The sequence below is a fragment of the Pseudophryne corroboree genome, chromosome 8, assembly GCF_028390025.1.
Source record: "Pseudophryne corroboree isolate aPseCor3 chromosome 8, aPseCor3.hap2, whole genome shotgun sequence".
In the NCBI taxonomy this organism is placed as follows: Eukaryota; Metazoa; Chordata; class Amphibia; order Anura; family Myobatrachidae; genus Pseudophryne; species Pseudophryne corroboree.
This window is the reverse complement of record NC_086451.1, coordinates 357,095,512-357,120,106: the sequence shown is the minus strand read 5'-3', so window position 1 is coordinate 357,120,106 and position 24,595 is coordinate 357,095,512. Positions and strand designations below refer to the sequence as shown.

The window sequence follows — 24,595 nt, the reverse complement described above, 5'->3', positions numbered from 1 at the left end:
GGAGAGTGCTACAACGTGGCGCTCCCTGATTGGCTGAAGAAACCCACTTAGACAGAAGTCAGAGTGGGTTTCTGGCATTCGGGGAAAGGGGGCCCATGTGCAAACATGGGTCCCCTTTCAGTGCGTGGCTCGGCTTTCCGTTTTTTTATTTTATTCAAGTACGTGGATTACAAATGGATGCTACGAGGAGCCTGGTACCCTGGATCTGGTGAGTAGAATTTATTCAACAGGTACCCCTTGGATTCTACTGGAGAAGAGGACCGCTCCTCGTGTGAACATAAGGTAAGTATGTATGTATGTTTGTGTGGATGTATGTAATAAATCTTTACTTTCAAGGTGTGTGTGTATTGTCTTTTTTTGGGTATTTTTTTAGTAGTAGTACTACAGGTACCAGCGGGCCCGTTTTTCCGCCGCATGCTGGTACTTGTGGTTCTCCAAGTACCAGCATGCGGGGGAGGCTTGCTGGGCCTTGTAGTACTGCTACTAAAAACAATATCTTTTCATTTTCACAAAAGGCTATCAGCCCCCCATCCGCAGCCAATTGGATGGGGGGGGACAGCCTCGGGCTTCACCCCTGGCCCTTGGGTGGCTGGGGGGGGGGGGACCCCTTGATTGAAGCTGTCAACCGACTTTTGTAGCGTGCTGACACTATCCCGTAATTCCATAAACAAAGCCATCCATTCTGGTGTCGACTCCCTAGGGGGTGACATCACCATTACAGGCAATTGCTCCGCCTCCACGCCAACATCGTCCTCATACATGTCGACACACACGTACCGACACACAGCAGACACACAGGGAATGCTCTGATAGAAGACAGGACCCCACTAGCCCTTTGGGGAGACAGAGGGAGAGTTTGCCAGCACACACCCAAGCGCTATAAATATATATAGGGACAACCTTAATAAGTGTGTTCCCTTTATAGCAGCTCAAATATTATAAATATCGCCAATAAGTGCCCCCCCTCTCTGTTTTTACCCTGTTTCTGTAGTGCAGTGCAGGGGAGAGTCCTGGGAGCCTTCCTCGCAGCGGAGCTGGGCAGGAAAATGGCGCTGTGTGCTGAGGAGAATAGGCCCCGCCCCCCTTTTCGGCGGGCTTCTTCTCCCGTTTTTTTTGGAACCTGGCAGGGGTTAAATACATCCATATAGCCCCAGGGGCTATATGTGATATATTTTAGCCAGAATAGGTATATTACATTGCTGCCCAGGGCGCCCCCCCCAGCGCCCTGCACCCTCAGTGACCGCTGGTGTGAAGTGTGCGGAGAGCAATGGCGCACAGCTGCAGTGCTGTGCGCTACCTCATGAAGACTGAGACGTCTTCTGCCGCCGGTTTCTGGACCTCTTCTCTATTCGGCATCTGCAAGGGGGTCGGCGGCGCGGCTCCGGTGACCCATCCAGGCTGTACCTGTGATCGTCCCTCTGGAGCTAGTGTCCAGTAGCCTAAGAAGCAAATCCATCCTGCACGCAGGTGAGTTCACTTCTTCTCCCCTAAGTCCCTCGTTGCAGTGAGCCTGTTGCCAGCAGGACTCACTGAAAATAAAAAACCTAACAAACTTTTTCTAAGCAGCTCTTTAGGAGAGCCACCTAGATTGCACCCTGCTCGGACGGGCACAAAAACCTAACTGAGGCTTGGAGGAGGGTCATAGGGGGAGGAGCCAGTACACACCACCTAGTGGTCAAACTTTTAAATTTTGTGCCCTGTCTCCTGCGGAGCCGCTATTCCCCATGGTCCTGACGGAGTCCCAGCATCCACTAGGACGTCAGAGAAATATGGGGGAACCCATGTCATTTTTTTGCCCATATTTCTGCAACCAGGATCGGTTCAAAGAGCCCGAGGCTGGTTATGCTTAGGAGGGGGGACCCCACGCAATTTTTTTTATGATTTTACACTGTTTAATTTAAAAAAAAAAAAAAAATGAACCCCAGCACGGATCACACAGATCCGGCCGAGATTCATTTTTAAAAAGTCGGCAGTGTTTTGCTAATCACTGCCGTAAAAAACTGAAAAAAAAAAAAGAATGACATCGACATCGGAAAACCCGAAAAGGCAAAATACGGCAGCTTAGTAAATTAGTCGTAATAAATTCAAAAAGTTGCAGTTTTACACTTTCGATGTCATTCGTGATTGAACTTTGACCTGAAACGGGAAAATACGAATCTTAGTAAATTTACCCCATGGTGTCTACCTTTTTCATGTCGACCATTGTCACGTCGACCTTTTGACCCTGTCGACCTAATGTCTGTCTAACATATGGTGTCTATCTATTGACTGTCTAACTAGACACTATCTATCTTTCATACCGGAACCCTGAATAACATCTGGATATACTGTATCTGAATAACATCTGAATATACTGTATCTAAATAACATCTGGATACAAAGCTCTGATATAAGAGACAGAAGGTACCGTATATACTCGAGTATAAGTCGACCCGAATATAAGCCGAGGCACCTAATTTTACCCCAAAAACCTGGGAAAACTTATTGACTCGAGTATAAGCCTAGGGTGGGAAATGCAGCTCTAGCCGTACACAGCCCTCAGTGCCAGATATGCCCTCATACTGCCAGATATGCCCCCACAGTGCAAGATATGCCCCACAGTGCCAGATGTGCCAGATATGCCCAACAGTGCCAGATATGCCCCACAGTGCCAGATATGCCCCACAGTGCCAGATGTGCCTGATATGCCCCACAGTGCCAGATGTGCCTGATATGCCCCACAGTGCCAGATATGCCCCACAGTGCCAGATATGCCCCACAGTGCCAGATGTGCCAGATATGCCCCACAGTGCCAGATGTGCCAGATATGCCCCACAGTGCCAGATGTGCCTGATATGCCCCACAGTGCCAGATGTGCCCCACAGTGCCAGATGTGCCCCACAGTGCCAGATGTGCCCCACAGTGCTAGATACTTACCCTCCGTCGCTCCCGCGCTGTCTTCTGAAGGAGGGACACGGAGAGCGCAGTGCGCGGCTCTCCTGTGTCCCTCCTGCATCTCCGGCGGCAGCGGCGTGTGGGTTCGTGCACTTCCTTTAACACAGAGCCGGCCTTAGGCATAGGCAAACTAGGCAATTACCTAGGGCATTTGGTATGCTTAGGGGCACCAGCAGCTCCTGCTGATTAAAATGATATGCGGCATGCCTATATTCTGTGTGTGACTGCGGCTGTATCTGCATACAAAATGCTACGTTGCGTGTATTCCTGGAAATCACTGTAATGTAGCATTTTGTATGCAGATGCAGCTGCAGTCGCACACAGAATATAGGCATGCTGCATATCATTTTAATCAGCCAAAGCTGCTTGTGCATCCTAGCCATATAGTAATGCAAATAATATGCATTTTCATAAACAAAAGGTGCCAGACGTTAGCAGAGCTGCCAGCTGACTGATGCCAGGCATCTCCTGCAGAACTAGCGGCGGTGCTAGGGGGCATCAGCCAAAATCTTGCCTAGGGCATGATATTGGTTAGGGCCGGCTCTGCTTTAACACACACACCGCCGGAGATGCAGGAGGGACGCAGGAGAGCCGCGCGCTGCGCTCTCCGTGTCCCTCCTAACGCTGACTCGATTATAAGCCGAGGTGGCTTTTTCAGCACAAAAAAACGTGCTGAAAAAGTCGGCTTATAATCGAGTATATACGGTAAGTGGACTCCTCAGATATTTCTATTATGTTGACAAAGCAGAAAAAAAACATTTTATATGGCTAATTAGTGACATAGACACATTTATACTTCAGCAGAATATACGCAGCTTACTGTACTGTATGTAGTAAAAACTGCATCTACTGTAATACATAGAGATTTTCTAGATTTTTTTGGGGCACATGGACTCAACATAAGGATATTACAACAATGTTTTAATGTTATATATGGTAGACTAGTTTTGGATAAAGTGTTTGGATGTCAGCGGCTGATTTGCCTATGGCTACATGTTAGTTATATAATGTTAAAACATTACGACAGATATTGGGAGCAATATTTCATATCCATGAAGCAAAGTGTTGCCAGCATTAGGAGGTCTATGTAGGAAGCCTCGGAGAGAGATAAAGTGGACAAAGATAAAGTACCAACCAACCAGCTACTAACTGTAATTTGTAAGGATTGTTACAGTACAGTTGGTCAATATTCAGTAATACGCATATATTTCTAGAGGCATAGATTTCCAGGGATAAATATGTATATCCTGGGACAGTCAATAGAAGTTAGGGCCAGTTGGCAACTCCGCATTTGAGTTGGCTGTGCTGAAGGTTGATTTAACAGCATTGTAGGCCCAGGGCAAAGCAGTGCACTGGGGCCCATACACACCCAATCACAGGAATAAATACAAAATAAATGTACCCCTCGTGCATTCCTGCGCCATCTCTCCACATGACTAGAGCCATGAACAGCTGAAGGCTGGGAGGCAGGTAGAGAAATCTGACTGGCTGCTCTGATTGTGTGTAATTCACAGAGCAGCCAGGCTGTATTCTCTAACTGCCAAGAAGCTCCAGAGGCACCAGCCCAGGAGCAAAAGCAGTATTTCTGGTGGGGGGTTCCAAATGCTTGATTTTATAGTGATTGTTGCCAGCCCATGAAGGATACATAATTAGCAAGTAACAAGATGTATTCCCAAAGTGCAGCTTATGTAATATAGTTCTTCAGACATATGTAGGCCCAATGATCACTGTAAGCCACTTAAAGTACCAGATTTTCTCCCTGATGCTGTGAGATGTATAACTCACCTATGTGTTTCTTTCTTGCACAGATCCCATCGAAGCGATGGAGACTTTTTGCATGTGTGTGGCCCTGGCCTTGTGTGCCTTTGTCATGCTGTGCCTCTTCTTACACACACTGTGGGGGTAAGTTACTAACATCATTTGCAGACTCTATTATGGTATATTTGGGTAGATGTTATTACTAGACATGTTTTACTTCTAAAACCATTTGTGTGTTATGATATTGGCATGCCACTTTGATTTCGTATCTGGATTTCATTACAGATGGTTAGAAATATGTAACATTGTGTGTTTTGGATCTCTTAATTCCTACATTAGTATTTCTATCTGTAATCATTTAAAGTAATTAAAATAAGAATTTACTTACCGATAATTCTATTTCTCATAGTCCGTAGTGGATGCTGGGGACTCCGTAAGGACCCTGGGGAATAGCGGCTCCGCAGGAGACTGGGCACATCTAAAGAAAGCTTTAGGACTATCTGGTGTGCACTGGCTCCTCCCCCTATGACCCTCCTCCAAGCCTCAGTTAGGATACTGTGCCCGGACGAGCGTACACAATAAGGAAGGATTTTGAATCCCGGGTAAGACTCATACCAGCCACACCAATCACACCGTATAACCTGTGATCTGAACCCAGTTAACAGCATGATAACAGAGGAGCCTCTGAAAGATGGCTCACAACAATAATAACCCGATTTTTGTAACAATAACTATGTATAAGTATTGCAGACAATCCGCACTTGGGATGGGCGCCCAGCATCCACTACGGACTATGAGAAATAGAATTATCGGTAAGTAAATTCTTATTTTCTCTAACGTCCTAAGTGGATGCTGGGGACTCCGTAAGGACCATGGGGATTATACCAAAGCTCCCAAACGGGCGGGAGAGTGCGGATGACTCTGCAGCACCAAATGAGAGAACTCCAGGTCCTCCTCAGCCAGGATATCAATTTTGTATAATTTTACAAACGTATTTGCTCCTGACCAAGTAGCTGCTCTGCAAAGTTGTAAAGCCGAGACCCCTCGGGCAGCCGCCCAAGATGAGCCCACCTTCCTTGTGGAGTGGGCATTTACAGATTTTTGGCTGTGGCAGGCCTGCCACAGAATGTGCAAGCTGAATTGTACTACAAATCCAACTAGCAATAGTCTGCTTAGAAGCAGGAGCACCCAGCTTGTTGGGTGCATACAGGATAAACAGCGAGTCAGATTTCCTGACTCCAGCCCTCCTGGAAACATATATTTTCAGGGCCCTGACAACGTCTAGCAACTTGGAGTCCTCCAAGTCCCTAGTAGCCGCAGGCACCACAAATAGGTTGGTTCAGGTGAAACGCTGAAACCACCTTAGGGAGAAACTGAGGACGAGTCCTCAATTCCGCCCTATCCGAATGGAACATCAGATAAGGGCTTTTTCAGGATAAAGCCGCCAATTCTGACACGCGCCTGGCCCAGGCCAGGGCCAACAGCATGACCACTTTCCATGTGAGATATTTTAACTCCACAGATTTAAGTGGTTCAAACCAATGTGACTTTTGGAACCCAAAACTACATTGAGATCCCAAAGTGCCACTGGAGGCACAAAAGGAGGCTGTATATGCAGTACCCCTTTTACAAACGTCTGAACTTCAGGGACTGAAGCTAGTTCTTTTTGGAAGAAAATTGACAGGGCCGAAATTTGAACCTTAATGGACCCCAATTTCAGGCCCATAGACACTCCTGTTTGCAGGAAATGTAGGAATCGACCCAGTTGAATTTCCACCGTCGGGCCTTACTGGCCTCGCACCACGCAACATATTTTCGCCAATTGCGGTGATAATGTTTTTGCGGTTACATCCTTCCTGGCTTTGATCAGGATAGGGATGACTTCATCCGGAATGCCTTTTTTCCTTCAGGATCCGGCGTTCAACCGCCATGCCGTCAAACGCAGCCGCGGTAAGTCTTGGAACAGACAGGGTCCTTGCTGGAGCAGGTCCCTTCTTAGAGGTAGAGGCCACGGATCCTCCGTGAGCATCTCTTGAAGTTCCGGTTACCAAATCCTTCTTGGCCAATCCGGAGCCACGAATATAGTGCTTACTCCTCTCCATCTTATCAATCTCAGTACCTTGGGTATGAGAGGCAGAGGAGGGAACACATACCCTGACTGGTACACCCACGGTGTTACCAGAGCGTCTACAGCTATTGCCTGAGGGTCCCTGGACCTGGCGCAATACCTGTCGAGTTTTTCCCAACGGTTTATAATCATGTGGAAGACTTCTGGGTGAAGTCCCCACTCTCCCGGGTGGAGGTCGTGCTGAGGAAGTCTGCTTCCCAGTTGTCCACTCCCGGAATGAATACTGCTGACAGTGCTATCACATGATTTTCCGCCCAGCGAAGAATCCTTGCAGCTTCTGCCATTGCCCTCCTGCTTCTTGTGCCACCCTGTCTGTTTACGTGGGTGACTGCCGTGATGTTGTCCGACTGGATCAACACCGGCTGACCTTGAAGCAGAGGTCTTGCTAAGCTTAGAGCATTGTAAATGTCCCTTAGCTTCAGGATATTTATGTGAAGTGATGTCTCCAGGCTTGACCATAAGCCCTGGATATTCCTTCCCTGTGTGACTGCTCCCCAGCCTCGCAGGCTGGCATCCGTGGTTACCAGGACCCAGTCCTGAATGCCGAATCTGCGGCCCTCTAGAAGATGAGCACTCTGCAACCACCACAGGAGGGACACCCTTGTCCTTGGTGACAGGGTTATCCGCTGATGCATCTGAAGATGCGACCCGGACCATTTGTCCAGCAGGTCCCACTGGAAAGTTCTTGCGTGGAATCTGCCGAATGGGATTGCTTCGTAGGAAGCCACCATTTTACCCAGAACCCTTGTGCATTGATGCACTGAGACTTGGCTCGGTTTTAGGAGGTTCCTGACTAGCTCGGATAACTCCCTGGCTTTCTCCTCCGGGAGAAACACCTTTTTCTGGACTGTGTCCAGGATCATCCCTAGGAACAGAAGACAAGTCGTCGGAACCAGCTGCGATTTTGGAATATTGAGAATCCAACCGTGCTGCAGCAACACTACCTGAGATAGTGCTACACCGACCTCCAACTGTTCCCTGGATCTTACCCTTATCAGGGAATCGTCCAAGTAAGGGATAACTAAAATTCCCTTCCTTTGAAGGAATATCATCATTTCGGCCATTACCTTGGTAAAGACCCGGGGTGCCGTGGACCATCCATACGGCAGCGTCTGAACTGATAGTGACAGTTCTGTACCATAAACCTGAGGTACCCTTGGTGAGAAGGGTAAATTTTGACATGAAGGTAAGCATCCTTGATGTCCCGAGACATCATGTAGTCCCCTTCTTCCAGGTTCGCAATCACTGCTCTGAGTGACTCAATCTTGAATTTGAACCTCTGTATGTAAGTGTTCAAAGATTTTAGATTTAGAATCGGTCTCACCGAGCCGTCCGGCTTCGGTACCACAACAGTGTGGAATAATACCCCGTTCCCTGTTGCAGGAGGGGTATCTTGATTATCACCTGCTGGGAATACAGCTTGTGAATGGCTTCCAAAACTGTCTCCCTGTCAGAAGGAGACATCGGTAAAGCCGACTTTAGGAAACGGCGAGGGGGAGACGTCTCGAATTCTAATTTGTACCCCTGAGATATCACCTGAAGGATCCAGGGGTCTACTTGCGAGTGAGCCCACTGCGCGCTGAAATTCATTGAGACGGGCCCCCCACCGTGCCTGATTCTGCTTGTAAAGCCCCAGCGTATACTGAGGGCTTGGCAGAGGCGGGAGAGGGTTTCTGTTCCTGGGAACTGGCTGATTTCTGCAGCCTTTTTCCTCTCCCTCTGTCACGGGGCAGAAATGAGGAACCTTTTGCCCGCTTATCCACGAAAAGACTGCGCCTGATAATACGGCGTCTTCTCATGTTGAGAGGCGACCTGGGGTACAAACGTGGATTTCCCAGCTGTTGCCGTGGCCACCAGGTCTGAAAGACCGACCCCAAATAACTCCTCCCCTTAATAAGGCAATACTTCCAAATGCCGTTTGGAATACGCATCACCTGACCACTGACGTGTCCATAACCCTCTACTGGTAGAAATGGACAACGCACTTAGACTTGATGCCAGTCGGCAAATATTCCGCTGTGCATCACGCATATATAGCAATGCATCTTTCAAATGCTCTATAGGCAAAAATATACTGTCCCTATCTAGGGTATCAATATTTTCAGTCAGGGAATCCGACCACGCCAACCCAGCACTGCACATCCAGGCTGAGGCGATTGCTGGTCGCAGTATAACACCAGTATGTGTGTAAATACATTTTAGGATACCCTCCTGCTTTCTATCAGCAGGATCCTTAAGGGCGGCCATCTCAGGAGAGGATAGAGCCCTTACAAGCGTGTGAGCGCTTTATCCACCCTAGGGGGTGTTTCCCAACGCACCCTAACCTCTGGCGGGAAAGGATATAATGCCAATAACATTTTAGAAATTATCAGTTGTTATCGGGGGAAACCCACGCATCATCACACACCTCATTTAATTTCTCAGATTCAGGAAAACTAAGGTAGTTTTTCCTCACCGAACATAATACCCCTTTTTGGTGGTACTCGTATTATCAGAAATGTGTAAAACATTTTTCATTGCCTCAATCATGTAACGTGTGGCCCTACTGGAAGTCACATTTGTCTCTTCACCGTCGACACTGGAGTCAGTATCCGTGTCGGCGTCTATATCTTCCATCTGAGGTAACGGGCGCTTTAGAGCCCCTGACGGCCTATGAGACGTCTGGACAGGCACAAGCTGAGTAGCCGGCTGTCTCATGTCAACCACTGTCTTTTATACAGAGCTGACACTGTCACGTAATTTCTTCCAACAGTTCATCCACTCAGGTGTCGACCCCCTAGGGGGTGACATCACTATTACAGGCAATCTGCTCCGTCTCCACATCATTTTTCTCCTCATACATGTCGACACAAAAGTACCGACATACAGCACACACACAGGGAATGCTCTGATAGAGGACAGGACCCCACTAGCCCTTTGGGGAGACAGAGGGAGAGTTTGCCAGCACACACCAGAGCGCTATATATATACAGGGATAACCTTATATAAGTGTTTTTCCCCTTATAGCTGCTGTATAGTTAATACTGCGCCTAATTTGTGCCCCCCTCTCTTTTTTAACCCTTTCTGTAGTGTAGTGACTGCAGGGGAGAGCCAGGGAGCTTCCCTCCAACGGAGCTGTGAGGGAAAATGGCGCCAGTGTGCTGAGGAGATAGGCTCCGCCCCCTTATCGGCGGCCTTATCTCCCGTTTTTTTTAATGTATTTTGGCAGGGGTTAAATGCATCCATATAGCCCAGGAGCTATATGTGATGCATTTTTTGCCATCCAAGGTGTTTATTATTGCGTCTCAGGGCGCCCCCCCCAGCGCCCTGCACCCTCAGTGACCGGAGTGTGAAGTGTGCTGAGAGCAATGGCGCACAGCTGCAGTGCTGTGCGCTACCTTGTTGAAGACAGGACTGCCGCCGATTTTCCGGACCTCTTCTGCCTTCTGGCTCTGTAAGGGGGCCGGCGGCGCGGCTCTGGGACCCATCCAAGCTGGGCCTGTGATCGTCCCTCTGGAGCTAATGTCCAGTGGCCTAAGAAGCCCAATCCACTCTGCACGCAGGTGAGTTCGCTTCTTCTCCCCTTAGTCCCTCGATGCAGTGAGCCTGTTGCCAGCAGGTCTCACTGAAAATAAAAAACCTAAACTAAAACTTTCACTAAGAAGCTCAGGAGAGCCCCTAGTGTGCACCCTTCTCGTTCGGGCACAGAGATCTAACTGAGGCTTGGAGGAGGGTCATAGGGGGAGGATCCAGTGCACACCAGATAGTCCTAAAGCTTTCTTTAGATGTGCCCAGTCTCCTGCGGAGCCGCTATTCCCCATGGTCCTTACGGAGTCCCCAGCATCCACTTAGGACGTTAGAGAAAAACTATTTAAAGTCAATTTTCTAATGACCCCCTCACAACTACCAAACTAGTCCTACTGTCCTTATTACTGGTACTTCCACCCACCTGTCATGTGCAGGGCTGGCCCGACCATTACGCTGGGTACGCAGCCACATAAAGCGCCACACTGTGGAGGGCACCGCCGATGCCTTCTCCATTTGCCGAGACCTCGCGGGAACTCCAACCCGGAAGTCTCGCGCAGTCCTGGTGGCTCACTGTGGCATCCACCAGAATACAGAATACAGTCCTGGCGGCTCACTGTGACATCCACCAGAATACAGAAACTGCAGAAAGTGCCTCAGATCACTGATGACCTGTGACACTAGCAGGTGGACAACTTCCATCAGCCACTGCACCCAATTTTTAAGGCAGCTGCACAGAATATATATGCTGCCTGTGTTGCTGTGATGTGATACATTCTGCCATGTGATACTTTGTACCATGTTATACTGCTATCTGACATCATACATGACCTGTGACTTACTGTCATTTCTGCTAATGTTTCCTGTTAGTTGTGTATAAGCTCTAACTGATCCTTTCTTCTTATTTTTGCAGTTGGCTAACTGACAGTGAAAAGCAAAAACAAATTGACATCGAATGGGCAGCTGCTTTTGGCGATGGTAATAATAATTAAATATAGGACTTACTTTATACTATACAGTCAAATTACTAAAGAGAGAAAAAACAAACATCAGTAAAAATGTGTTAGATAGAGCTTCTGCCTATTTATCAATGACTACCACTGTGATATATTCACTTTTATATAGCAAGTGTCAGACATGGAATAAATGACTAAAATTGTTTCCTGATTATCTTGTTTTAGCTGATGTGCCAGAGGCAGCAGTGATATAAATTGGAGAGCTGGGGATTAGGGCTATCGGCGACACCACAAGAAAAAAAAAACCACCACTGTGCAGCCACCTCATGGGTGTGTTGGAAGAGCTGCGAAGCTGCTAATTGTTTTTAAAATGTTGACAGTTACATCCAACTCATTGTTAAGTGAATAACTTTCAATTTAAACCCGGGCAACGCCGGGTACTTCAGATAGGTAAGATAGGTTATGGGTAACCTAAAATATGATGTATTTTCCACAAATGCTTGGGGCAGTGGTCTCCAACCTTAATTGGGGGGTGAGCTACTTTTGGAAAAAAAAACTCTGGAAGTGCTGCCCCCTCCCCCCAATGCGTGCGCATTCCTGTGAAAGTGGGTGTGGACTCACAAAAGTGGGCATGGTCTCACAAAAGTGGGTGTGGCCTTGCAACAGTAATGCCCCCTGTGTAGTGCCAGACACAAGTAATGTACCCCACATAGTGCCAGATACACAAGTAATGCCCCCCCCAGCAGTACAGATACAAATCATGCCCCCCAGAAGTGCCAGATACACAAATAATGCCCCTCAGCAGTGCCAGATAATAGGATTTTTATACCTACCGGTAAATCCTTTTCTCCTAGTCCGTAGAGGATGCTGGGGACGACATCAAGACCATGGGGTATAGACGGGATCCGCAGGAGACATGGGCACTCTAAAGACTTTTCATTGGGTGTGAACTGGCTCTTTCCTTTATGCCCCTCCTCCAGACCTCAGTTGTAGGAACTGTGCCCAGGGAGACTGACATTTCGAGGGAAAGAATTACTTAAACTAGTGGTGAGATATCTACCAACTCACACCCTCAACCATGCCGCACACATGGCATTCAACATAACACACGCCAACAGGCATGAACCAATTGCAGCAACATGCTGTAAACTAAGATAACCCAACTTGTGTAATTCTAATAACTAAACTGCAGGTAAAGTACGCACTGGGACGGGCGCCCAGCATCCTCTACGGACTAGGAGAAAAGGATTTACCGGTAGGTATCAAAATCCTATTTTCTCATACGTCCTAGAGGATGCTGGGGACGACATCAAGACCATGGGGTTTATACCAATGCTCCAGTACGGGCGGGAGAGTGCGGATGACCCTGCAGCACCGATTGACCGAACTTGAGGTCTTCATCGGCCAAGGTGTCAAACTTGTAGAATTTAGCAAATGTGTTTGAACGTGACTAAGTAGCTGCTCGGCAAAGTTGCAATGCCGAGACCCCCCGGGCAGCTGCCCAGGATGAGCACACCTTCCTAGTGGAATGGCCCTTCACCGACGTCGGTAACGGCAATCCAGCCGTAGTATGACCGTGCTGAATCGTACTTCTGATCCAACGCGCAATAGTCTGCTTGGAAGCAGGACACCCAATCTTGTTGGGAGCATACAGGACAAGCAAACACTCTGTTTTCCGTATTCGAGCTGTTCTAGCGACATAAATCTTCAAAACCCTAACCACATCTAGAGACTTTGACTCAGTGAACGTGTCAGTAACTACTGGCACCACAATAAATTAATGTGTAAAGATGAAACCACCTTCGGAAGAAAATGTTGACGAGTCCTCAACTCTGCCCTATCTTCATGGAAGATCAGGTAAGGGCTCTTGTGAGACAAGACCCCCAATTTAGACACCCACCGCGCGGATGCCAATGCCAAAAGCATCACCACTTTCCAAGTGAGAAACTTCAACTCTATCTCTTGTGGAGGCTCAAACCAATCTGATTGAAGGAACTGCAACACCACGTTAAGGTCCCATGGTGCCACAGGAGGCACAAATGGAGGCTGGATGTGCAGAACCCCTTTCACGAAGGTCTGAACCTCTGGAAGAGAGGCCAACTGTTTTTGGAAGAACACTGACAAGGCCGAAATCTGGACCTTGATTGATCCCAATCGTAGGCCCGCCTCTACACCAGCCTTCAGAAAATGGAGAAAACGTCCCAACTCAAACTCTTCCGTAGGAACCTTCTTGGATCCACACCAAGACACATATTTTCTCCAAATACAGTGGTAATGTTTAGACGTTACTCCTTTCCTGGCCTGAATAAGGGTGGGGATGACTTCCTTGGGAATACCCTTTCGGGCTAGGATCCTGCGCTCAGCAGCCATGCCGTCAAACATAGCCGTGGTAAGTCTTGATACACGCATGGCCCCTGCTGCAGCAGGTCCTCGCGAAGAGGAAGAGGCTGAGGATCTTCTATGAGCAACTCCTGAAGATCTGGGTACCAAGCCCTCCTTGGCCAGTCTGGGGCAATGAAGATTGCTCGAACTCTTGTTCTTCTTATGATCCTGTGCACTTTTGGGATCAGCGGAAGTGGAGGAAAGATATACACCGACCGGAACACCACTGGGCCACCAGCGCATCCACTCCTATTGCTTGAGGGTCTCTCGACCTGGAACAATATTTCTGAAGCTTCTTGTTGAGATGAGATGCCATCATGTCTACTTGAGGAATTCCCCAAAGACTTGTTACCTCTGTGAAAACTTCTTCGTATAAGCCCCACTCTCCTGGATGGAGATCGTGTCTTCTGAGGACGTCTGCTTCCCAGTTGTCTACTCCCGGAATGAAAATTGCCGACAGAGCCTTTACATGTCTTTCTGCCCAGAGGAGGATCTTCGTCACCTCTGCCATTGCCACTCTGCTTTTCGTTCTGCCCTGCCTGTTTATGTACGCAACTGCTGTTACATTATCCAACTGGATCTGCACGGGATGATCTTGAAGAAGATGTACCGCTTGTTGAAGGCCATTGTAAATGGCTCTCAATTCCAGCACGTTTATGTGAAGTTAGGCTTCCTGACTTGACCATTTTCCCTGGAAGCTTTCTCCGAGTGACAGCTCCCCAGCCTCGGAGACTTGCATCCGTGGTTACCAGGAGCCAGTCCTGAATACCGAACCTGCGTCCCTCTAGTAGGTGAGAACTGTGTAGCCACCACAGGAGCGAAATCCTGGCTTTTGACGACAGGATTATCTTCCGGTGCCTGTGTAGGTGGGATCCCGACCACTTGTCCAACAGGTCCTACTGGAATACCCTAGCATGGAACCTGCCAAACTGTATGGCCTCATAGGCCGCCACCATCTTCCCCAACAACCGAATGCACTGATGGATCGACATACTCGATGGTTTCAATATCTGTTTTACCATTTTCTGGATTTCCAGAGCCTTTTCCACCAGAAGAAATACTCTCTGAACTTTTGATTTTTATTATTTTTAAAACTAAGGGTGAGATACACCAGCTCACACCACAAACACGCCGTACAACATGGCATTTGTAAGTAAACCCAGTCAACAGCATGAACAAAAAACCAGCAACAGGCTGATTATAACCAAACACAACCATTGTGTAACACAACCAAAACCTACAACCACTGCTGCAGATAGAGTCCGCACAGGGACGGGCGCCCAGCATCCTCTACGGACTAAGAGAAAAGGATTTACTGGTAGGTATTAAAATCCTATTTTCTCATACGTCCTAGTGGATGCTGGGGACACTTCATAGACCATGGGGATTATACCAAAGCTTCAGATCGGGCGGGAGAGTGCGGATGACTCCAGAGCACCGATTGACCAAACAAGAGGTCCTCATTAGCCAGGGTATCAAACTTGTAGAACTTTGCGAAAGTGTTTGAACCCGACCAAGTAGCTGCTCGACAAAGTTGTAACGCCGAGACCCCACGGGCAGCCGCCCAAGATGAGCCCACCTTCCTAGTAGAATGGGTCTTAACCGATTTCGGTAACGGCAATCCAGCCGTAGAATGAGCTTGTTGAATCGTGTTACAGATCCAACGCGCAATAGTCTGCTTGGAAGCAGGCATCCCAATCTTATTGGGAGCATATAGGACAAACAGAGCCTCCGTTTTTCCTAATCTGAGCCGTTCTGGCTACATAGATTTTCAAAGCCCTAACCACATCCAGGGACTTTGAGTCCACAAGGGCGTCAGTAGCCACTGGCACTACAATAGGTTGGTTCATGTGAAAAGCCGAAACCACCTTTGGTAGAAACAGCTGCCGAGTCCGCAACTCCGCTCTATCTTCATGGAAGATCAAATAGGGGCTCTTGTGAGACAAGGCCGCCAACTCAGATACTTGCCTTGCGGACGCCAATGCCAACAACATGACCACTTTCCACGTGAGGAATTTTAACTGAACCTTCCGTAAAGGTTCAAACCAAGGAGATTGCAGGAACCTTAACACCACGTTGAGATACCACGGTGCCACCGGAAGCACAAAAGGAGGCTGGATATGCAGCACACCCTTTACGAAAGTCTGAACCTCAGGGAGGGAAGCCAATTCCTTTTGAAAAAATATTGATCAGGCCGAAATTTGTACCTTAATGGAGCCCAGCTTAAGGCCCGCATCCACACCAGCTTGTAGAAAATGGAGAAAACGCCCCAGCTGAAAATCCTCCGTAGGGGCCTTCTTGGATTCACACCAAGACACATATTTTCTCCAAATACGGTGGTAATGTTTCGCCGTTACTTCCTTTCTAGCCTGAAGCAGAGTGGGGATAACTTCATTGGGAATCCACTTCCGGGCTAGAATACGGCGTTCAACCGCCATGCCGTCAAACGCAGCCACGATAAGTCCTGGAACACGCACGGACCTTGCTATAACAAGTCCTCTCGTAGAGGAAGAGGCCACGGATCTCCTATGAGCAACTCCTGAAGATCCGGATACCAGGCTCTCTTCGGCCAGTCTGGGACAATGAGTATTGCCGGAACTCTTGTTCTTCTTATGATCCTTATCACCTTCGGGATGAGTGGAAGCGGCGAGAACACGTAGACCGACGGAAACACCCACAGTGTCACCAAGGCGTCCACCACTGTTGCTTGAGGGTCCCTTGACCTGGAACAATACCTCTGAAGTTTCTTGTTGAGTCGAGATGCCATCATGTCTACATGAGGAATTCCCCAGTGACTTGTCACGTCTGCGAAGACCTCTTGATGAAGACCCCACTCCCCTAGATGGAGATCGTGTCTGCTGAGGAAGTCTGCTTCCCAGTTGTCCACTCCAGGAATGAAGACTGCCGCCAGAGTGCTTTCATGTCTTTCCGCCCAGCGGAGAACTTTTGTGGCCTCTGCCATTGCCGCTCTGCTCTTTGTTCCGCCCTGGCGGTTTATGTACGTGTCATGCCGCCGCCACGGCCGCCGTACTTACCCATCCGGGCACGCTGGGTCTCCGTGCAACGGTCCTCGCTGGCGGTCTCCGGCTCCCGGCGCTCCGTCCCGCGATCGTGAGTGTGGACATCGCGGGTACGCCCGGCGTCCACTGAAGGTGCGGGTGACGTCATCAACACTTCCCACCAATCAGGTACTGGCGGGAAGTTCAAATTCAGACGCCGGGCTGAGCTCCGGCGCCTGAGTATCATCTTTTCTACTTAGAAGTTGTGATCTCCAGTGCTCCTGTATTGCTGTGGCTCTCCGTGCCTCCAAGCACCTCAGCATCTCCACGCACCTCAGTGCCTCCAAGCACCTCAGCGTCTCCACGCACCTCTGTGCCTCCAAGCACCTCAGCGTCTCCACGCACCTCAGTGCCTCCAAGCACCTCAGCGTCTCCACGCACCTCAGTGCCTCCAAGCACCTCAGCATCTCCACGCACCTCAGTGCCTCCAAGCACCTCAGCGTCTCCACGCACCTCTGTGCCTCCAAGCACCTCAGCGTCTCCACGCACCTCGGTGCCTCCAAGCACCTCAGCGTCTCCACGCACCTCCGTGCCTGCAAGCACCTCAGCGTCTCCATGCACCTCCGTGCCTCCAAGCACCTCAGCGTCTCCACGCACCTCAGTGCCTCTAAGCACCTCAGCGTCTCCACGCACCTCAGTGCCTCCAAGCACCGCTGCGTCTCCACGCACCTCAGTGCCTCCAAGCACCTCAACGTCTCCACGCACCTCAGTGCCTCCGAGCACCTCAGCGTCTCCACGCACCTCCGTGCCTCCAAGCACCTCAGCGTCTCCACGCAACTCAGTGCCTCCAAGCACCTCAGTGTCTCCGAGCACCTCAGTGCCTCCAAGCACCTCAGTATCGCTCTCGGTGAGCTCACGGTATTCTTCACCAAATTCATCAGCGCCTTTTCAAGTCTTGTCTTTCAGGAGACCTTCCGCATCCACACGTGCCTCCTCCCTGTCATCCAAATCCTGCATGAGGAAAACCTACATTCGGCCATCTCTGCTGCGGCCCAGTTGCGGTTCCTCTTCCCGGTCATCGGAAGAAACCCCGAGTCCACAACACTCCCAAACCAGGTCAGTGATAGTATACTCAGGTCTCATGGACCCGGGGGATCGGAACACAGAGTCGAGCGCCATCCAAAGTTTGGCTTCCCGAGTTCAGACTCAGGAGGCGACACAGGGCCAGGTGATGCAATATCTCCAGGAATTGTCCGGCCGATTGGATCAAATTCAAGCATCCTTAGCTTCCGTAATTCCGGTTTCAGTTCCCGTAACTGCTCCAGTTGCCATTTCCAGTAACGTCCAACCTCCGGCCGGTACCAGGTCACGCCTTCAGCTTCCTACTCCTTCCCGCTATAATGGGAATCCAAATAATTGCCGTGGTTTTTTAAACCAGTGCGAGGTGCACTTCGAGCTTCTCTCTCATAATTTCCCTACTGATCGGTCTAAGGTGGCGTATATTATTTCCCTGCTGGAAGGGTCAGCATTGGATTGGGTGTCTCCGTTATGGGAACGATCTGATCCCGTGGTTTCCAACTACACCAACTTCATCACGTCCTTTCGAAGAATCTTCGACGAGCCCGGCAGGATGACCACTGCTTCTTCTGACTTGCTCCGTGTCCGTCAGGGCTCCCGCTCCGTGGGTCAGTACGTGGTTCATTTCCAGACCATTGCCTCTGAACTTCGCTGGAATAATGACGCCCTGAGGGCTGCCTTCTGGAACGGTCTCTCCGACCGGCTGAAAGATGAGTTGGTCACTAGGGATCTGCCGGATCCATTAGAAGAGTTGATCTCCCCCTGCGTCAAGATGGATCTTCGGATGCAGGAGCGTGGAGGAGAACGTAGTCGTTCAGATCGTTCCAGGTTCCGGCTTCCTCCTCCTAGGCCGGCGGCTGTGCCCAGTTCGGACGAACCCATGCAAATTAACCGGTCCCGACTGTCTCCGGAGGAACGACAGCGTCGTCGTGAGGGTAAACTTTGCCTTTACTGTGGAGCCGCAGATCATTTCCTCAAGTTTTGTAAATCCCGTACGGGAAACGGGCAGGCCTAGCTTGTTCCGGAGGAATCAAGTTGGGAGTCACGTCCAAATCTTCTCCGACTTTGGATTGCTTACTTTCCGTGTCTTTGACCTCCAAGTCAGTTGCCAAATCTTTTAATGCCCTATTGGACTCTGGGGCTGCTGGGAATTTCGTTTCTTTCTCCTGTGCCCAAGGTCTGGATTTAAAGTTGCGGTCTATCAAACGGCCTATTTCTTTGACTGCTATTAATGGAACCAGAATATCCAATGGCCTTATTACATATCGCACAGAGCCCGTTAGGCTGCAGGTCGGAGCGCTACATCAAGAACATCTAGAACTCCTAGTGATTCCGGAGATGCCTCACGACCTTGTCCTCGGGTTGCCTTGGCTCAAAATCCATAATCCCCACGTCGACTGGAAGTCTTCACAAATTCTGTCTTGGAGATCTTTTTGTCACGCTAACTGTCTCACTCCTGTCTGTCCGCTCCGTGTCTCTTCTAAGTCGGATGAAGAGCTTATTCCGGAGGCGTATCAAGAGTACAAGGATGTGTTTTCGGAACATGCGGCTGACCAATTACCACCCCATAGGCCTTGGGACTGTCCCATTGACCTAATCTCAGAGAAGATGCCGCCCCGTGGCCGCACATATCCTTTGTCACTTCCCGAGACTTAAGCCATGTCGGACTATATTAAGTCCAATCTTCTCAAGGGATTCATTCGCCCCTCTACCTCCCTGGCTGGAGCAGGTTTCTTTTTCGTGAAGAAGAAGGACGGGGGGGTTAAGACCATGTATCGATTACCGCGGCCTAAACGATATCACCGTCAAAAATAAATACCCCTTGCCACTAATTACAGAGTTATTTGATAGGGTTCGTGGCGCCCACGTTTTTTCCAAGCTCGATTTGAGGGGAGCCTATAATCTTATACGTATCCAAGAATGGGATGAATGGAAGACAGCCTTCAATACGAGGGATGGGCATTACGAATATCTGGTGATGCCGTTCGGCCTTAGTAATGCCCCCGCCGTCTTTCAAGGATTCGTCAACGAGATCTTTCGAGACATGTTATATCGAAGTGTTGTGGTATATTTAGACGACATACTGATTTTTTCCAAAGATCTTACTGAACACAGGACACAGGTCAAAGAGGTGCTCCACCGTTTACGAAAGAATCATCTCTACGCTAAGATCTCCAAATGTACCTTCGAAGTAACATCAATTCCGTTCCTCGGTTATATCATCTCGGGGAAGGAGCTTCGCATGGACCCGAAGAAACTTTCCGCCATTCATGACTGGACTCAGCTCCTCTCTTTGAAAGCAATACAAAGATTCCTGGGCTTTGCGAATTATTACAGGAAATTCATTAGGGGTTTCTCCACCATAGTCGCACCCATTACCGCCTTGACCAGAAAGGGCTCCAACCCGGGTTTGTGGTCTCCCGAGGCCATGGAAGCTTTCACCTATTTAAAATCAGCTTTTATGTCAGCCCCGGTCCTCCAACAACCAAATTTCGTAGAACCTTTTTTCCTGGAAGTTGATGCGTCCTCGGTCGGAGTCGGAGCCGTTCTCTCCCAGTACTCCTCGGATAAGAAATTGCATCCGTGTGGCTTCCACTCTCGTAAATTCTCTCCGGCCGAACGGAATTATTCTTTTGGTGATCAGGAACTTTTAGCAAAATCCGCTTTGGAGGAGTGGAGGTATCTTTTAGAAGGGGCCAAACATGTAATTACTATCTACACCGATCACAAAAATTTGTTGTACATCAAAACCGCACAGTGTTTGAATCCTCGTCAAGCTAGATGGGCGCTTTTCTTCACTCGATTTTCTTTTGTTATCAAGTACCGGGCCGGGACTTTCAATACTAAAGCGGATGCGCTTTCTCGTTCACAAACTCCCACAGATGAAGAGAATTCTTTTGAGCGGAGTTTAATTCTGAATCCAATTTATGTTTCCGTTGCTTCCACTACTCCGAGTCCTCCCCCTGGAAGGATGTCTGTACCAACTAAATTCCGGCCGAAAATACTGCAGTGGGCTCATAACTCCAAGTTCTCCGGTCATCCTGGTGTCCAGAAGATGTTCAAGTTTCTGCAAAAATCTTACTGGTGGGACACCATGAGGAAGGATGTACAGGATTACGTTAACTCTTGCCCACAGTGTACGCAGCATAAATCTCCTCGTCTGCCTCCTGCCGGGTTGCTTCGTCCTCTGTCCATTCCTTTGAAACCCTGGACTCATATTTCCATGGACTTCATTACCGAGTTGCCCTGTTCCAAAGGTTACAATACCGTCTGGGTGATGGTCGACCGTTTTTCTAAGATGGCGCACTTCATTCCATTGACGGGTCTGCCGACAGCTCCCAAATTGGCTCTAATATTCATCCCGGAACACTTTCAGTTGCACGGTTTACCTCAAGAAATAGTCTCTGATCGAGGGGTACAGTTTACTGCAAGGTTCTGGAGAGCCCTCTGCTCAGCCTTACAAACTAAACTTAAATTTTCATCTGCCTATCATCCCCAAACGAATGGTCAAATGGAACGAGTCAACCAAGATTTGGAGACGTTCCTCCGCCTTTATCTCTCCCCTTCACAGGACAACTGGGTGGAGTTGTTACCTTGGGCGGAGTTTGCCCATAACCATTCATTTCATTCTTCCACTGGCGAATCTCCGTTCTTTATCAACTATGGGTTCCACCCACGAGTTCCGGAATTGCCAATCCTTCCAACAGAAGAGGTTCCAGCTGTGACTTCCACTTTATCACACTTTAGACAAATTTGGAGTAAGGTTCATGCTAGTCTTAAAAAGGTTTCTGTCCGATACAAGTACTTCGCGGACAAGAAACGGCGAGCCGCTCCTCAATACAAGGTTGGTGATAGAGTATGGCTATCCACACGTAATCTCCGGTAAAAGGTACCCACTATGAAGTTTGCTCCAAGGTTCATCGGCCCTTATCCTGTGCTACAAGTTCTGAATCCTGTTGGTCTGCAAGTTGGGTTTACCTTCTCATCTATGCATACCAAATGCCTTCCATGTTTCTCTTCTTCGTCCTCTCGTCCTTAATCGTTTTCATTCAAAGTCTTCTAGCCCCACCTCAGTAGAAACTGAAAGCGGTACAGACTTTGAGATCAAAACTATTCTGGACTCTCGTTATCATCATAAGAACCTGCAATATCTGATAGAGTGGAAAGGTTATGGTCCTGAGGAGAGAAGTTGGATAAAAGCTTCTGAGGTCTCAGCTCCTCGACTAATCCGGATTTTCCATTCTAGACACCCTATGAAACCAGGGAAGTGTCCAGGGGCCACTCCTAGAGGAGGGGGTACTGTCATGCCGCCGCCGCCGTACTTACCCCTCCGGGCACGCTGGGTCTCCGTGCGACCGTCCTCGCTGGCGGTCTCCGGCTCCCGGCGATGCGTCCCGCGATCGTGAGTGTGGACGTCGCGGGTACGCCCGGCGTCCACTGAAGGTGCGGGTGACGTCATCAACACTTCCCACCAATCAGGTACTGGCGGGAAGTTCAAATTCAGACGCCGGGCTGAGCTCCGGCGCCTGAGTATCATCTTTTCTACTTAGAAGTTGTGATCTCCAGTGCTCCTGTATTGCTGTTGCTCTCCGTGCCTCCAAGCACCTCAGCGTCTCCACGCACCTCAGTGCCTCCAAGCACCTCAGCGTCTCCACGCAACTCAGTGCCTCCAAGCACCTCAGCGTCTCCACGCACCTCTGTGCCTCCAAGCACCTCAGCGTCTCCACGCACCTCAGTGCCTCCAAGCACCTCAGCGTCTCCACGCACCTCCGTGTCTCCAAGCACCTCAGCGTCTCCACGCACCTCAGTGCCTCCAAGCACCTCAGCGTCTCGATGCACCTTAGTGCCTCCAAGCACCTCAGCGTCTCCACGCACCTCAGTGCCTCCAAGCACCTCAGCGTCTCCACGCACCTCAGTGCCTCCAAGCACCTGAGCGTCTCCACGCACCTCCGTGCCTCCAAGCACCTCAGCGTCTCCACGCACCTCAGTGCCTCCAAGCACCTCAGTGTCTCTGAGCACCTCAGTGACTCCAAGCACCTCAGTGCCTCCCAGCACCTCAGTATCGCTCTCAGTGAGCTCATGGTATTCTTCACCAAATTCATCAGCGCCTTTTCAAGTCTTGTCTTTCAGGAGACCTTCCGCATCCACACGTGCCTCCTGCCTGTCATCCAAATCCTGCATGAGGAAAACCTACATTCGGCCATCTCTGCTGCGGCCCAGTTGCGGTTCCTCTTCCCGGTCATCGGAAGAAACCCCGAGTCCACAACACTCCCAAACCAGGTCAGTGATAGTACGCCACTGCTGTTATGTTGTCCGACTGAATCAAGACGGGCAGATCTTGAAGAAGGTTTTCCACTTGTCGAAGGCCATTGTAAATGGCCCTTAATTCCAGAATGTTTATGTGCAGACAAGCCTCCTGACTTGACCATTTTCCCTGGAAATTTTCCCCCTGTGTGACTGCTCCCCATCCCCGGAGACTTGCATCCGTGGTTACCAGGACCCAATCCTGGATCCCGAACCTGCGTCCCTCTAGAAGGTGAGGACTGTGCAGCCACCACAGGAGAGAGATTCCGGTCCTGAAAGACAGGACTATTTTCCGGTGCATGAGCAGGTGAGACCCGGACCACTTGCCCAGCAGGTCCCACTGAAACACCCTGGCATGAAACCTGCCAAATGGAACGGCCTCGTAGGCCGCCACCATCTTTCCCAGCAACCGAGTGCACTGATGAATCGACACCCTCGCCAGTTTCAGAATCCTTTTTACCATGTTCTGGATTTCCAGAGTTTTCTCCACCGGCAGAAAAACTCTCTGTAACTCCGTGTCCAGAATCATGCCCAGGAACGACAGCCGCGTTGTCGGAACCAATTGTGATTTTGGCAAATTTAGGAGCCAACCATGTTGCTGTAGAATCTTCAGGGAGAGCGCGACGTGTTCTAGTAATTTCTCCCTTGATCTCGCCTTTATCAGGAGATCGTCCAAGTACGGGATAATTGGGACTCCTTGCTTGCGCAAGAGAAGCATAATTTCCGCCATCACCTTTGTGAAGATCCGTGGAGCTGTGGAAAGGCCAAACGGCAACGTCTGAAATTGGTAATGACAATCCTGAACCGCAAACCTCAGGTACGCCTGATGCGGAGGGTAAATGGAGACGTGTAAGTACGCGTCCTTTATGTCTACTGATACCATAAAGTCTCCTCCCTCCAGACTGGAGATCACTGCCCGGAGAGATTCCATTTTGAATTTGAATCTCTTCAGATAGAAATTGAGAGACTTTAAGTTCAGAATCGGTCTGACCGAGCCATCTGGCTTCGGTACCACGAAAAGAGTTGAATAAAAGCCTTTTCCTCATTGTGAAGGTGGTACTGTGACAATGACCTGATGTAGGCACAGCTTTTGTATGGCCGCGCATACCACCTCCCTTTCCGGGAGAGAAGCCAGCAAGGCTGACTTGAAAAAACGTTGAGGGGGCACGTCTTGAAACTCCAGCGTTAACCTTGGGTTACAATGTCTAAAACCCAAGGATCCAGGTCCGAGCGAACCCAGACCTGACTGAAGAGTTTGAGACGTGCCTCCACTGGAGCGGACTCCTGTAGAGGAGCTCCATGTTATGCACACCAGGGCCAGCAGGAATGTACTGGTGTCTGAACGGTGAGGGATGCAAAACAAATGAACTCACAGACAGACTGGGGAATATGACATTACATACACAGAAGGTGATAGGGTAACAAAATAAACACAAAGTGAACAGAGAAGTCCAAAGGCTAAGAAACTGGGTGTCTCCCTAATATTAGGAATGCTCAGATGGAAAGAAGCAAGATGTAGTGATTTAATACGTAGAGAACCCGAAATGCTGTTG

At 49.4% G+C, this 24,595-nt stretch overlaps 1 long non-coding RNA gene across 1 annotated transcript in view; it reads left to right on the top strand.

Moving 5' to 3' along the window:
• The window catches only part of LOC134947794 (uncharacterized), a 79,743-nt gene extending 68,283 nt beyond the window's left edge, over positions 1-11,460 (top strand). The window contains exons 2-3 of the long non-coding RNA XR_010182780.1: positions 4,743-4,836; positions 11,238-11,460. This is a non-coding gene — a long non-coding RNA (uncharacterized LOC134947794). The remainder of the gene's footprint in view (positions 1-4,742; positions 4,837-11,237) is intronic.
• The last annotated feature ends 13,135 nt before the right edge of the window (positions 11,461-24,595 follow it).